The sequence below is a fragment of the Equus asinus genome, chromosome 8 (genome assembly GCF_041296235.1).
Source record: "Equus asinus isolate D_3611 breed Donkey chromosome 8, EquAss-T2T_v2, whole genome shotgun sequence".
Lineage (NCBI taxonomy): Eukaryota > Metazoa > Chordata > Mammalia > Perissodactyla > Equidae > Equus > Equus asinus.
Window position 1 is genome coordinate 80,642,275 of NC_091797.1, and position 12,262 is coordinate 80,654,536.

The 12,262-nt window shown below is 50.5% G+C and overlaps 1 long non-coding RNA gene across 1 annotated transcript; it reads right to left on the reverse strand.

Moving 5' to 3' along the window:
* Window positions 1-6,972: 6,972 nt before the first annotated feature.
* LOC123288072 (uncharacterized) lies at window positions 6,973-10,819 on the reverse strand. Its single transcript, XR_006531587.2, has 3 exons — window positions 10,046-10,819; window positions 7,644-7,732; window positions 6,973-7,560 (listed from the first exon to the last, which is right to left on the reverse strand). It is a non-coding gene; the product is annotated as an uncharacterized lncRNA (long non-coding RNA).
* Window positions 10,820-12,262: the final 1,443 nt, after the last annotated feature.

Below are 12,262 nucleotides of genomic sequence, written 5' to 3' on the forward strand. Positions count from 1 at the left end.
TTTAAGTTGGAGAATCACTCACTTAAAATTCAGATCCTCAGCATCCATATGAAGATTTTCTGACTCTAGAATTTGGGTGGGGCCCTGGAAGCTGCATATTTAATGGGCAACATTATCCCTGCAGAATGAACGGACCCATAATCCCACTGAAGTCAGATGTGTCCATCAGAAATCCAATTTACGAACCCATGAGGAACCCTGCAGTTGCCAAGGAAATCAGTTTCTCTAGTCCCCTGACCAAGGCACCTTCTTCTCAATGCAGAGGTGAAATCTATTCGGCAAGTTGAATGAATGTAGTTGTCCAGTAACTACACACTCAGAGCGTGAAATCAGGCGCATGAGTTTAAAAGTCCCATGGCTCACGGGACCTTGGAGATATCCTCTAAGTCCAAGGAAAGGAGTTCTCCTGAAGCGTATTTCAATATAATTGGTTTCCTTTGAAATCCTATGTATTTTATTTTATTCATTTAAAACATTCATCTGAGAAGGGGTCCTTCAGCGTCACAAATCTATCAAATGGATTTAAGGCTCAAAAAAGGTTAAGAACTTCCAGTGGGTTAACAATGAGCTCCATGAATATAGAGTCTTGTCATCACTGTACCCACCAGAAACAGAGCAAAGCAGAGTAAACACTCCATACAGTAATGCGCCATATAACGATGTTTTGGTCAATGATGGACTGCATATACGTTGGTGGTTCCATATGATTAGTACCATATAACCTGGGTGTGGCATAGCCCATACCATCTAGGTCTGTGTGAGTACACTCTGTGATGTTTGCACGACGATGAAATTGCCTAATGATGCATTTCTCGGAACGTATTGTCGTCGTTAAGCAAGGCATGACTGTAAATACTTATTGAATAAATAAATGATTCGAATCCCACCTTTCTGTAGCTATGGGAATGCCATCTTTTTGGCTGCAGCCCAACTCTCCTTCTCCATTTTTGAGCTGGGCAAACATTTGATTTCTCAGTTTCCTTTAAGAGATCTGTATTCCTCCAGGAGGCATCCATGGGATAGATTGCTCTTCTCTTTTCCTGAGAATCTGCTGGCTGCCTTATGATTTATCCCTTAGACGTGTCTCTGCTCAACACCTGGTTAACCCCAATTTCTCATTCATATCCCAGCCCTAATGACACTTCTTGAGGAAGACTTCCCACACCATCCTAAAATGTCCAAGTTATTCTTGGATTTCTAAGGGATATATTTGACTCCAGCGGGATTGTGAGTCTGTCCAAGTTACTTACCTGGAATCCTATTCTGTCCTTTCAGAGAAGTTCTCACAATATGTAAGTTTATATTCTTTTGTGTGCTTTCTTGCGTAAGGACTGTCTCCTCTCACAGACTGTAAACTCCACGAGGGCAGAGATGTGTCTGCTTTGGGCATCTCTGTATTCCTAACACTTAGCATGATGCTGGCACAGAAGAGGGGTTCAGTAGATGTTGTCGGATGGATGGATGGATATCAATGATACAGGAAATGAAGAAGTGGAAGTGCTCAGTTTTTGGCAGGGCGGAGCAGGCATAATGGATTCAGGTTGAATATACTGCCTTTAAGGTGTGATTGAAATGTCAATCTAGAGACACCTAGTAGGTCCATGGGCATGGAGTTCAGAAGAAAGATGTGCCCAGAGAAGGACGAATTTTGAAATTACCAACATGTTGATGATTCGGGAGCCGTGGGAGCAAGGAGAACATGTATACTGAGAAGAGGAGAGGGCTGATGCTGGAAATCAAGAGGCTGTACCATATCAGGGATGGGCAAAGAGGAAGAACCCACAAATGCCCTGATAGGAAGATGCCCAGAGATGCAGGAGGAGAACCAGAGGGGCGTGGAGGTCATGGGAGCCGAGGAAAGAAGGAGGCTTCGAGGAGGCGTGCTCACCAGGGTCAACAGAGGCCAGGAGAGCCAAAGAAGATCAGGCCGTGACCTTGAGAAGTTTTGGCCCAGTGTTGGACGTGACAGCAGTAGACTCAGTGACACGAGATTTAGTTTGCTCCCTCCACAGTCTCCTTCTTGGAATATACTTAGTCTGGCTTCATCTTGGAACACTGACTTTTAAACTTTTGGGGGAAAGGGCATGGCTATCCGTTACTTTGAGAATTTGATGAAAACCACGAATCATCTCCGTAGAAAAATGTACATCTACGCAACATCAGCAAACTCTGCATCCGCTTTCGGGGGATCATGGATCCACCAAAGCTAGAACGCAGGGAAGAAACTTAATCCCAATATCAAGGCTGGGTTTAATGCCTTCTTCCTGTTCTTTCTGAAGCCCCTTTGACTCAAAAAGTAGGAAATATCTGTTTTCTTTTTTTCACTCCTAAACACGACTTATTAACGAGATTATGAGTACCCTGCACAGATTATCGATAGCTCCAGATGGTTTTGTCATTCTTTCGAATCACTTGGGGAGCTTTTAAAAAATACTGAGGCCATGGCCCGTCCCTCAAATCTGATTCACCCAGTCTGAGTGGAGCCCAGGTCTTGGAGTCCTTTAAAAGCTCCCCAGGTGAGTCCAACGGGCAGTTGCGCTGAGAACGGCTGCTCCAAACGGAAGTTGACACGGACACTAAGTGATTGGAGCTCATACACCTGTTTGACTTTTATCATTGCTGCAAATGTTTCTATTCACTCTCAATGTTTTTTACTCCTTTTTGCTTGCCGAGCTGGCCTTGTTTTTCCTGAACGCTGAGTTCTCTGGCCCCGAAATGGCTGTGGGTCCTGACATGAAGCCTTGACCCTCTGGCTGTCCATTTCCTTATCTCCAACCGCGAGTAGGCTGGCAGCCCCCTGCCGCCCTGACCGGCGTGCAGCAACAATAAATGAGGAAGAACAGAGGCAAGAAGCTTATGTACCCAGGGCTCCTGCTTCTACTTGATGTCATTGGACACCAGTTTGCTTTCCTCCAGAGCCTGTTTCTTTTGAACTAGGCTACCGCAGTCTATAAAACTTTAATGCATGGATTTCCCATTGTTCGGGTGTCCGTGGGGCACCAGCCTTCCTGTTTCACCGTGGTGTGCCGACTGGGAAAGAAACTGGCTGGGAGGTCTAGGGGTAGCTGCCTTGTTTCTGGAAATGCATATGATGGCGTTTTTAGCAGATGGTGTCTCAGACACCATGGATGATGATAATACCGCGTGTGCGTCAAAGTGACCGTGTGTCAATGCCAGGTTATACACTGCGTCTACATTATCTCCCAACAACCCTGTTCAGCAAGGATCATTATCAGCCCTGTTTTAAGAGGCGGGAAGTAAAGGTTCCAGGAGCTTAAGCTTTTCCCAGGGTCACATAGCTGTGAGTAAACTGGAAGCAGGGGTGTGTGGTGGAGGGACAGAGAACAGAAATATCTGACTCTAAAATTCACTCTCTTTTTCTGACAAATTAAAGAAGATTTATTTTCAGGTTTTTAAAAAAGTCTCTTCTATTTGCTTAATTTTCTTTTTTATTGCCTGCACACACACACACACACACACACACACACACACCAGTCCTCCTTTGATGTTTCATATGTTGGGAGCATTTTCACAGAGTAGGATTGTGAGGGGTTGAGTGTGCCTCCTGAATGGGGTTTTTATGGAAACACAAAGGTTATTGACCTCAAACACAAATTGGCTTGGCCCTCCAGAGTCAGCCCGGCTGCCTCTCTCTCGCCAGAGTTTTGTTCTTGCCCTCTCTCCTTAGCTACCGGGCCTTGTTCACCCGGGACAAAACAAACAGGCGCTGTCAGAGGAGAATTACCTCTTCAACAGCACAATGAGAAGTAGGAGTGGAAACAATCCCTCCAATAATTCAGACTCTGATGTTAAAACACTCACAACGCAACCCCAACGTTTACCTAAATTATCTGAGTAATTGCCTCCATTTTCAGCTTGGATTTGGGTTCCATGAATCCTGGGGCTTCAAAATGATAAATAAAGAGACTCTCATTTAGGCCAAAGCTGAGAGGGAGGCAAAGCATCATTATGGAAGGGACACAGAAGGGGGAGCCCCGGGCTTCATGATTAAGTCACGGACCGGATGTGGAAACTTGGGCACGTCGATTCTGTTCTCCAAGCCTCAGGTTCCTCCCTTGGCCCTCAGAGTGACAGCTGTTATCTGGAAAACGAAGGAAGGAAGGGAGGAAGGAAGGGAGGGAGGAAGGGAGGGAGGAAGGGAGGGAGGAAGAGAGAGAGAGAAAAGAACTGTCTAGCCTCTTTTGTGTGCGCTGAATTGCTACAAGCATTAGGAAGGCACGAACACGAACTTCTGTCTCCTCTATTCAGCGCAAAGAAAAGGAAATCACAAAAAAAGTCATTCAGGGAAAGCCTCAGCTTTTGTTCGCAGTTTTAGGCGTTCTGCTTTGACTTCATTGAGAGCAGAGTCTAAAACAAAGCTGATTTCACCCTGCGCCCCCTTTCCCTTGACTCCCACAGTCTGTTATTTTTAAACTTTGGCGGAGTCGTCTTAAACTGAAACGGCCTACGGTTTGCAGCCAGTGCCTTTTCTCCCAGATCCTGTGCTCCTGCTCTGGGGAGGCGACCGTCTGTGCACAAACGGCTATTTTACTGAGGATCTTCTAAGCGCTGGATGTCATCCCGTGCTGCACCTCATTTCCGTTCCAAAGCAACTTTTAAATTATTATTATTAGTTTATTTACCCCATTTGGAGTCCAGCCTTGAAGTGACTGGGCCCCTGGTCTCCATTTTTTTTGTTCCCTGTCAATGTGACAGAAACTGGATTCCAGGCTTTCCTGGGATTTGTAGCACAGTTTTTTCCCATTTTGAAAAACGGGTGTAGTAGCCACCCCGTCCTTTAGACACGGGGTCAGCAAACTTTTTCTGCAAAAGACCAGAGAATCAATATTTCTGAATCAACAGGTTGTGCAGTGTCTGTCGAAACAACTCAGTCTGACATTGCAGAGAGAGAAAGCAGCCATGGATGAAAACGTAAATGATGGACGTGGCCAGATTCCAATAAAACTTTTATTTATGAACACTAAAATTTGAATATCAGGTCCCTTTCACATGTCATTAAGCGTTCTTCTTTTGATTTTTTTCCCCAACCACCTAAAAACATAAAAACCCTTCCTACCTTACGGGCCGTATGAAAACAGGTGGCAGGCTGGTCTTGGCTTGTGGGCCGCAGGTTGCTGACACTGCCGACTCCTGCTTTCTAGACCACGGAAGTCTTGATGGATGTCAGAGGAAGCCCGGAGTGACAAGCAGAAGAGGTCCCAATTGCCCTAATAGTTTCAAGCAGATGAAACTCAGCTAAAAACGGCTTTGAGGGCGGCCTTGATCACGGGCACGGCCTTGATCATCGTACAAGAAGACTGCACGGATTGCCCAGGTTTCTAAGGCCTCCTACCAACAGTGAATAGGACCAACCAGGTGTCTGCTCCCCGGGTACCTACATCTCTTAGTGCAGACAAATACTAAATATCTTATTATACAATTCGTTATCCAGTTGCATTTCTTTTGTTCTCCATGGAAGAGGTCTTAGGGGCTCTGAGAACCTGCAACTGGAGGGACCTAATCCGGTCTAGGAGTCAGGAAAGGCTGTATGGAGGAAGTGGCGTTGACATCCGTGTTGAAATGAAACCAAGGAGAGATCGAGAAGGCATTCAGGCTAGGGCGGTGGTTCCTAACCAGAGGCGCTATTACCCCCCGCCATCCCACTTAGCAGTGTCTGCAAACATTTTTGATTGTCACAACTGGAGGAGGAGGATGCTACTTGCATCTAGTGGGTAAAGTCCAGAGATGTTACTAAACATCCTACAACACACAGGACAGCCCCCCACCACAGAGAAGCATCCAACTCAAAATGTCAACAGTGCCAAGACTGGGAAACTTTGGGCTGAGGGAACAGCATATGCAAAGACCTTGAGTTGGGTGGAAGGAGTATGATGACTTGGCCAACACAGCGTGATATATAGGGCGAGGTGAGGCTGGAGAGACAGGCGGAGATAGATCCAGCAGGCCTCTGGAGGTTGCGGTAGGATTAGACTTGATGCTATGGGCCAGGCCATGGGAGTCATTGCAAGATGAAGCTGACGAGGGTCACGGGTGGGTCCTGCGGCAGTATGACCCATGGACTGGAGGGGAGGCACGCAGGAGTGCATTTGGGGAGCCCCATAAGAACAGGATTACCACAGGTGAGGAAGGATGGTAGCTGCAGCTGCGACTGGCATAATCATTTGGAACTGCTGACACCTAGCTGGAAGACCAGTCACTTCTCATCCATCTTGGAGTCTTGTAAACCCGTAGCCAGAATCCCGGCTCAACAAATGTTGGTTGAATGAAATTGCTGGAGATTGTGTGGTTGAGGTGAGGAAGCAGTATTCCAGAACACGGAAGAAGAAAGAGAAGCCAGCTAAATAAACTCTGTTTTCATTGGAGTTTAGTCACGTGATTCCAAAAGGCGAAGGCATTAGGAAATATTTATGAGGCAGGTGCTTTGCAAGTGTAAGTTACCTGTAGGTATCATTATTCCAGTTTTACTTTATGAAGAATTGGGACCCAGAAACATTAAGCCCCCTGGCCAAAAGACACCCCAGGCAGTAAATGACAAAGCCAGAATTCCAGACCCTCTTTTATGGCCTCTGAATTCTAGCTCTTTCCTCCGACACCTTGCTCCCTGTATATCTTACTTTCAGGGGATGGCCGTGAAGCTTGGTTCCCTGGAATGCAAATCTCATGAGAACAGAGACCGTGTCTCAGCCAAGGTCATTTGCTGAATGAATGAACGAACGAATGAATGATGAATGAGTGAATGGAGTGACCCTCAGCCTCCCAGAAATCCTGGAAAAGCCCCACGCACTTCTCCATCGTACCAGCAGATGGCGGCAAAGGAACGGCCAAGCAAAGGCGGGCGCGGAAGGTTGGCGTTAAGCTGCTTTTATTCCTGCATCCTCCCTTCCGTGAGCTCACAGAACAGGTAGCTTGAAATCCCCCCCCCCCCCCCCCCCCCCGGGGAGGAACCAAGAGATAGTCCTGATTGACTTCCTGTTTGAGCTCTCTCATCTCAAGTGTCTACTCCAACTCAGAGACCAGGAAGTATCAAGAAATAGGGGGAAGCAATACCAGGAGGACTTTCACGTCAAATGAAACCTGCGCAGAAATGGCTTGTTCATCGAGAAAGAGGGGGGGGGGGGGAAAAGCGCCATGTGTGCAGCTCCCTGAGGCTGTCGGCAAACACTGGTCTCACCATGGACGCTTTTCTTGGGATGTGCCTGGGAGAAAGTCTGCAGTAAGCAGAGGTTGATGGGGAATTTGTAGATTTGGGGCCGAGATGGGGGGGAGGGGTGGGGAGAAGTGGGGAGCCTCAGCTTGCATCATTTTGTTTGAAATCCATCTTGCTTTGGCGCCAGGAAGAAAATCATCCCTTAAGTGGCCAAGTACTGACCAAAAGGGATTTATTTAGTCAGGACTCAGGGTGATGAGGGGGCTTCTCCGGGGTCCTATTTTATCGGAGGGGAGGAAAGAGAAAGCGTCCGTCTCCCCTTGAACATTCTGCAATGTCGAAGACGTTTCTTTAAGGGCTCGTGAATCTTCATGTGCTGTTGATGTGTTGGCCTGAATAAAAAATGAAAGAAATGAAAGACAGAAGCATGGCAGAGAGAGAGGTGGGAGATGTTTTGAAATGTATCTGATCTAACCTCTGCCTTCCAGGGTAATGGAGTCCCGGAACTCCATTTAGGCTGGAACCACACACGTTTTTGCGTAGGTGTCCGCTTTGTTCCAGGGTCTGCTGGGCAGTAAAGAGAAAGGCAATTATCTGCATTGAAGGAGATCCCAGCCTTTCCCTTATTAACTTTTATCCTGAGGAAAAGGCTCAGGTGACCCTCAGACTCCAAACTTACCCCTCCAACACACACACATCTATCTTCTAATATTCGGGCCCCCGATTCCACCAGGTGTGACTTGAATGAAAATCCTAAGTCCTTTGGAAAATCTGAACAAAGATGCACCCTGCCCATAGCAGCATGTAGAGACCGCGGAACCCTCAGCCTGGACCCCAATAGCTTCTCCACAAAGAGGGTTTCCCGGCAGCTCCCGTCTCCCTAGATCTTGAGGTGGGAGGAAGGTAGTAAAAAGTAATTTTGTTTTATGAAAAGTGGTTTCCTTTTATTACCTGCCGAGCGAGTGGGGGTGACCCTAGCAACAGGATATTAGCAGAGAAGTCATAGGGGGTAATAATGAGTGTTCAAAATCATTTGGCTAAGTTGATGCCTTTAATTAATCAACTAAGTAGATAATGCCTGAGGCCTTGGACGTCTGGAGGCTTAGATTCAAAATAAGCAAGAAGTTAGTGTCCTTCCAGAAGGTGAAAGAGATGGAGATGGAGAGAGCTGGACCCTAAAGCTAAATTCGACCCAGCCTCCAGGGGCCACCCTAACCCTCCTCCCATTTGTTTTTGTCCCCAGAGCAGCGAGTGGGTCTTAATTCGGTTGGGCTCATGCATCTCTGAGGATCCCAGGAAAATTGTAGGGTTCCCCTCCAAATCTGCATCTACGCACAGTAACAAACTTTTGTATCTGATTTCTGGGGATGCACGAAAGTCATGAGCTCCGCCCTCTGGTTAAGTGCCCCCACCCTAGAGAATGCCCAATTAGCTATAAAGTGGGGGCCTTCGGGAGGGTGGGCGCAGGGGTTAGGCTGGGTGTTAACTGGGGTGATGACCACACACTAAGGCATACACACCATCAGCATTGGCTTGGTAACAGGCTCACACTTCAGCTCTATGTCAGGATTAGGAGGATTGGGGGTGGGGGCGACTAAGTAAGGACCAAGACAGTTGGGGTTCCCCTGGAGCTACAGAGAAAGTGAGGGGCGTCTGATCCCGCTTTACAAAAGAGTTATGCCAAAGATGCCCCCGCTAGAGACTGGGGTGGACAGCAACACGCAAAAGTGGCAGGAAGGAAGTTCGCGCGCGAGCGTCAATTCCGTGCCTGCGATGACCTTGAAGGGGCAGGGGCGCACCCTCCTGGGCCTGCCCCGCTGGCAGGAGGAGCGCCTAGGCGACGCTTGGCTGGAGCAGGCCTGGGGAGGCAACCCTCCCCTCTCGGTGCGATTCCCCGACCCGAAACCAGAGCCCGGTCATTAGCGGAAAACCCAAGTGGCGCGGGGGATCGCATTTCACAAGCTCAAATAGACGGGCTGACTGGGATCCTTGGACTGGGGTTGGGCTGGGGGTGGGGGGGGAGAGGGGGTATGGAGAGCCAGAAGGCTCGGACAGTACCAATATCCTCTCACTAAACCCCACTACCCCCCATGCCAGGCAATGCACCCCGAAGCTGCGCGATCCAAGACGCAAAGGCCTCCTGACTTTATCCCGGCCGCCGGGCAGAAAGAGCCTTGCGTCTTGGGCGCAGAGAAGGGTCCCTACTCCCTACCCAAGCCATTTGTTGTTTCGCCCCTGCCCAGCCTGCAGCCAGACCCGGACCTTGGCTCTCTAGGTGCGTGAGGCCTTCAGGTGCCCAGACTCCGGGAAGCTAGCTGCGCTGTCACATAACCAGGCACCCCTTTTCCTATGCCCTCTGCGCTCCTTCTCCTGCTTCTCAGGAGAATTTCTCTCCCCACTAGCCAAGCCCTCGACTCCCAGCTGAGGTCAAAGAGTTGAGCTCAGGAGGCAGGAAGAATTAAATTTGCTCAGGTTCCTGGAAGCTGGGCAGGTCGAACCGGCAAAGAACAAACGGTCCTTGTGCCGGCGGAGTCCCCACCTGCAGTCCCCAGCCGGCCTTCGCGCCCGGGCAGATGGAGCACAGCGAATGCTAGGGACGCAGGGGAGGATCCGAGGCCGGTGCAGGAACACCTGAGGCACCCAGAGCCCGAGGTTCGCTCTGCGACCCCGCGGGAGAGAGACACTCCGGAGTTAGGGTGGTCCCCTGCGCGCCCTGGCGCACGAAGGCGCCGCTGTAATTCCCTCTCCCTCGCGTCCCAGACCCTGACCGGAACGCCGGATCTGCTTCAGCGCCCCGCTGCAGGCATTTTTAAATGGATGGGGTTTTGTCCCCAGTCCACCTCTCGCCTCATCTCCCTGGGAACAAAGGCCCCAAACCTGCAGTCTTCGCCCCGACGTCTCTTTCGGGGCACCGGGGAGAGAGGGCTGGGGCACGGGACGCCGAAATGGAAACCGCACTTTCACAGGGCACGACAGATGTCCGGAGAAATGACAAAGTTCTCTAATGAAAAGCGCGTGACACGTACCCCAACATCCGGAACACGCCCGTACATTTCTCTACATCCGGGACACGTGCACTGCAGGTACGTAACCTCCACCTGAATTAGGAATAGCGACTAAAGTGGATTCTGCAGCCCACTTCGGTTCAAATTCTGGCTCCAGTTTCTCGGGTGATCTTGGGTAAGCGACTTAACGGTTCTGTGCCTCAGTTTCTTCCTTTGTAAAACAGGCATAATAACCGTGCACACCTGGCAGGGTTAATGGTGAGGATTAAAGGAGACGACTCTTGTGGGGGGGCTTATCCCAGTGCCTGGCACGTGCACGTGCCCTTCTATGCACGCTACTTTATTATTGTCGTTCCGTGTACTTTGAGCGCCGACATCTGCAACGTATACATCTTGATTACACGCATCTTGATTATAAAACAACCGAATGCTTGTACATCCGGAAGTGTCTTGCGCATGAACTTCTAAATACAAATCAGAAGAGACGTCTACAGATGGAGCACGCACAAGCACACGCACACACACGGACCTAGTCGAACACCTGTAGTTCCCGGCCCCAGAGCGCAAACACCTGGAGAGCTCCCTATAGGTACCAGCAGCCCCAGCTATGGATCTAAGAGCGCAGGTTTCGGCTCGAGGCCTCGCATCCACCACGCAAAAGCCACTCTCTTGGCTGGTTGCCGTGAGCTCAAATTTGGAAACCAGCGAGGCAGAAAGCGCGCGGACTCGAAGCGTTTCAAGCCTCTTGCAGCGCCCGAAGGCGGCTGCCTCTCTGCTGGCTTAGGGGGAAAGGTCAGAACAAGGGGTTTCCTTCTTGGGCAGAATTTTTTTAAGGGCCTACGCGCCTGGAGCTCTCCCCGCAAAGAAAGGGTGGGTTCCAGGACAGCGCAGATCCAGAGTGAGGCTCTACACAGACGCACGCCCGCGTGCACACACCCCGCTCCTTCGGGGTTGCCGGGACCCGGGAGGAGGGAGCGCAGGGTCGTGACCCCTGCCTCTGCCGGAGCGCGCCCTTCGGCCCCTGCAATTAGCGCCGGGAGGTCAGCAGGAACCCGGACGCCTTTACCCGCGGCTCAAAGCACAGCAAAAGGCGACCCCACCCCCTCCCCCTCCGCCGGTCTCAGACGCCAGTGTTGGAGCCGACCTTCTCAAGGGGCGGGGGCCGGAGGGCCCAGGCCGGCACCCGCATTTGTCACCTTAAATCTACAAATCACGAAGTCGCTGGGCCCTGCAGGCTGCGGTAGCTGACCCCAGCCGGGGCCCTTAGGGGCTGCTGCTCCCGCGAGTTGTGGCCTTTGTCCTTGTGGACTCGGCCAGTGTAAAAACAGAAAAATTCCAGAATTGCAAAGTAAGAAAGAGAAAGAGCACCCAGGCACGAGGAAGCTGCGTCCAGGCTAGAATATGAGTTGCTTATATTAGGGGGGTGGGGGGGGGGTGTCCTCTCTCCCTTCATCTACCCATCCTGAACTCAGGTTATCCCCTTGCTGGCAGGGTCGGGGAACTGCTGGCGATTTCTACACGGAGCAGCAAGGTACTTGGCGAGAAAATTATGAGAGAGGGTCGCCCCCTCGCTGAATTTCCTTAGGCTCTGTGGAAACCCAGAGGCGGGAAGGACTGGTTTTCTCATCTGAGGCCCATACAGGAGTGAAAGTGATACCCAGGAAAGAGACGACGGCTGCTTCTTCCGATCCTGGGGAGGGAGGAGGAGGGGAGCGCAGGCTGAGGGTGGCGCGGAGGAGAAGGGGCAAAGGTGAAGCGCCCAAGTTCCGCAGCCCGAGAGACGCGGGGGTGCCGAGCAAGCGGCGGCGACCAGGGCGCATTTGTGGTCCAGACAGATAGGTGGCACTCGAAGCCCGGAAAAAAGGCGAAGGCGCCGGCCCCGAGTGGCCTCTGCGGCGGCGGCCGCCACCATAAAGCCCGCGGCGAGATTGCGACCGGCGCCAGGTGAGTAATCGGCTACGAAATCCAGAGAGATTGCGAGCGGTTCACCCCCCGTCCATCAGCGCCACAAGAGTTACTCATTAACGTCACTATATACAAATAAGATACACGGGAGATTAAAAAAAAAAGAAGAAAGGCAAGCTTTGGG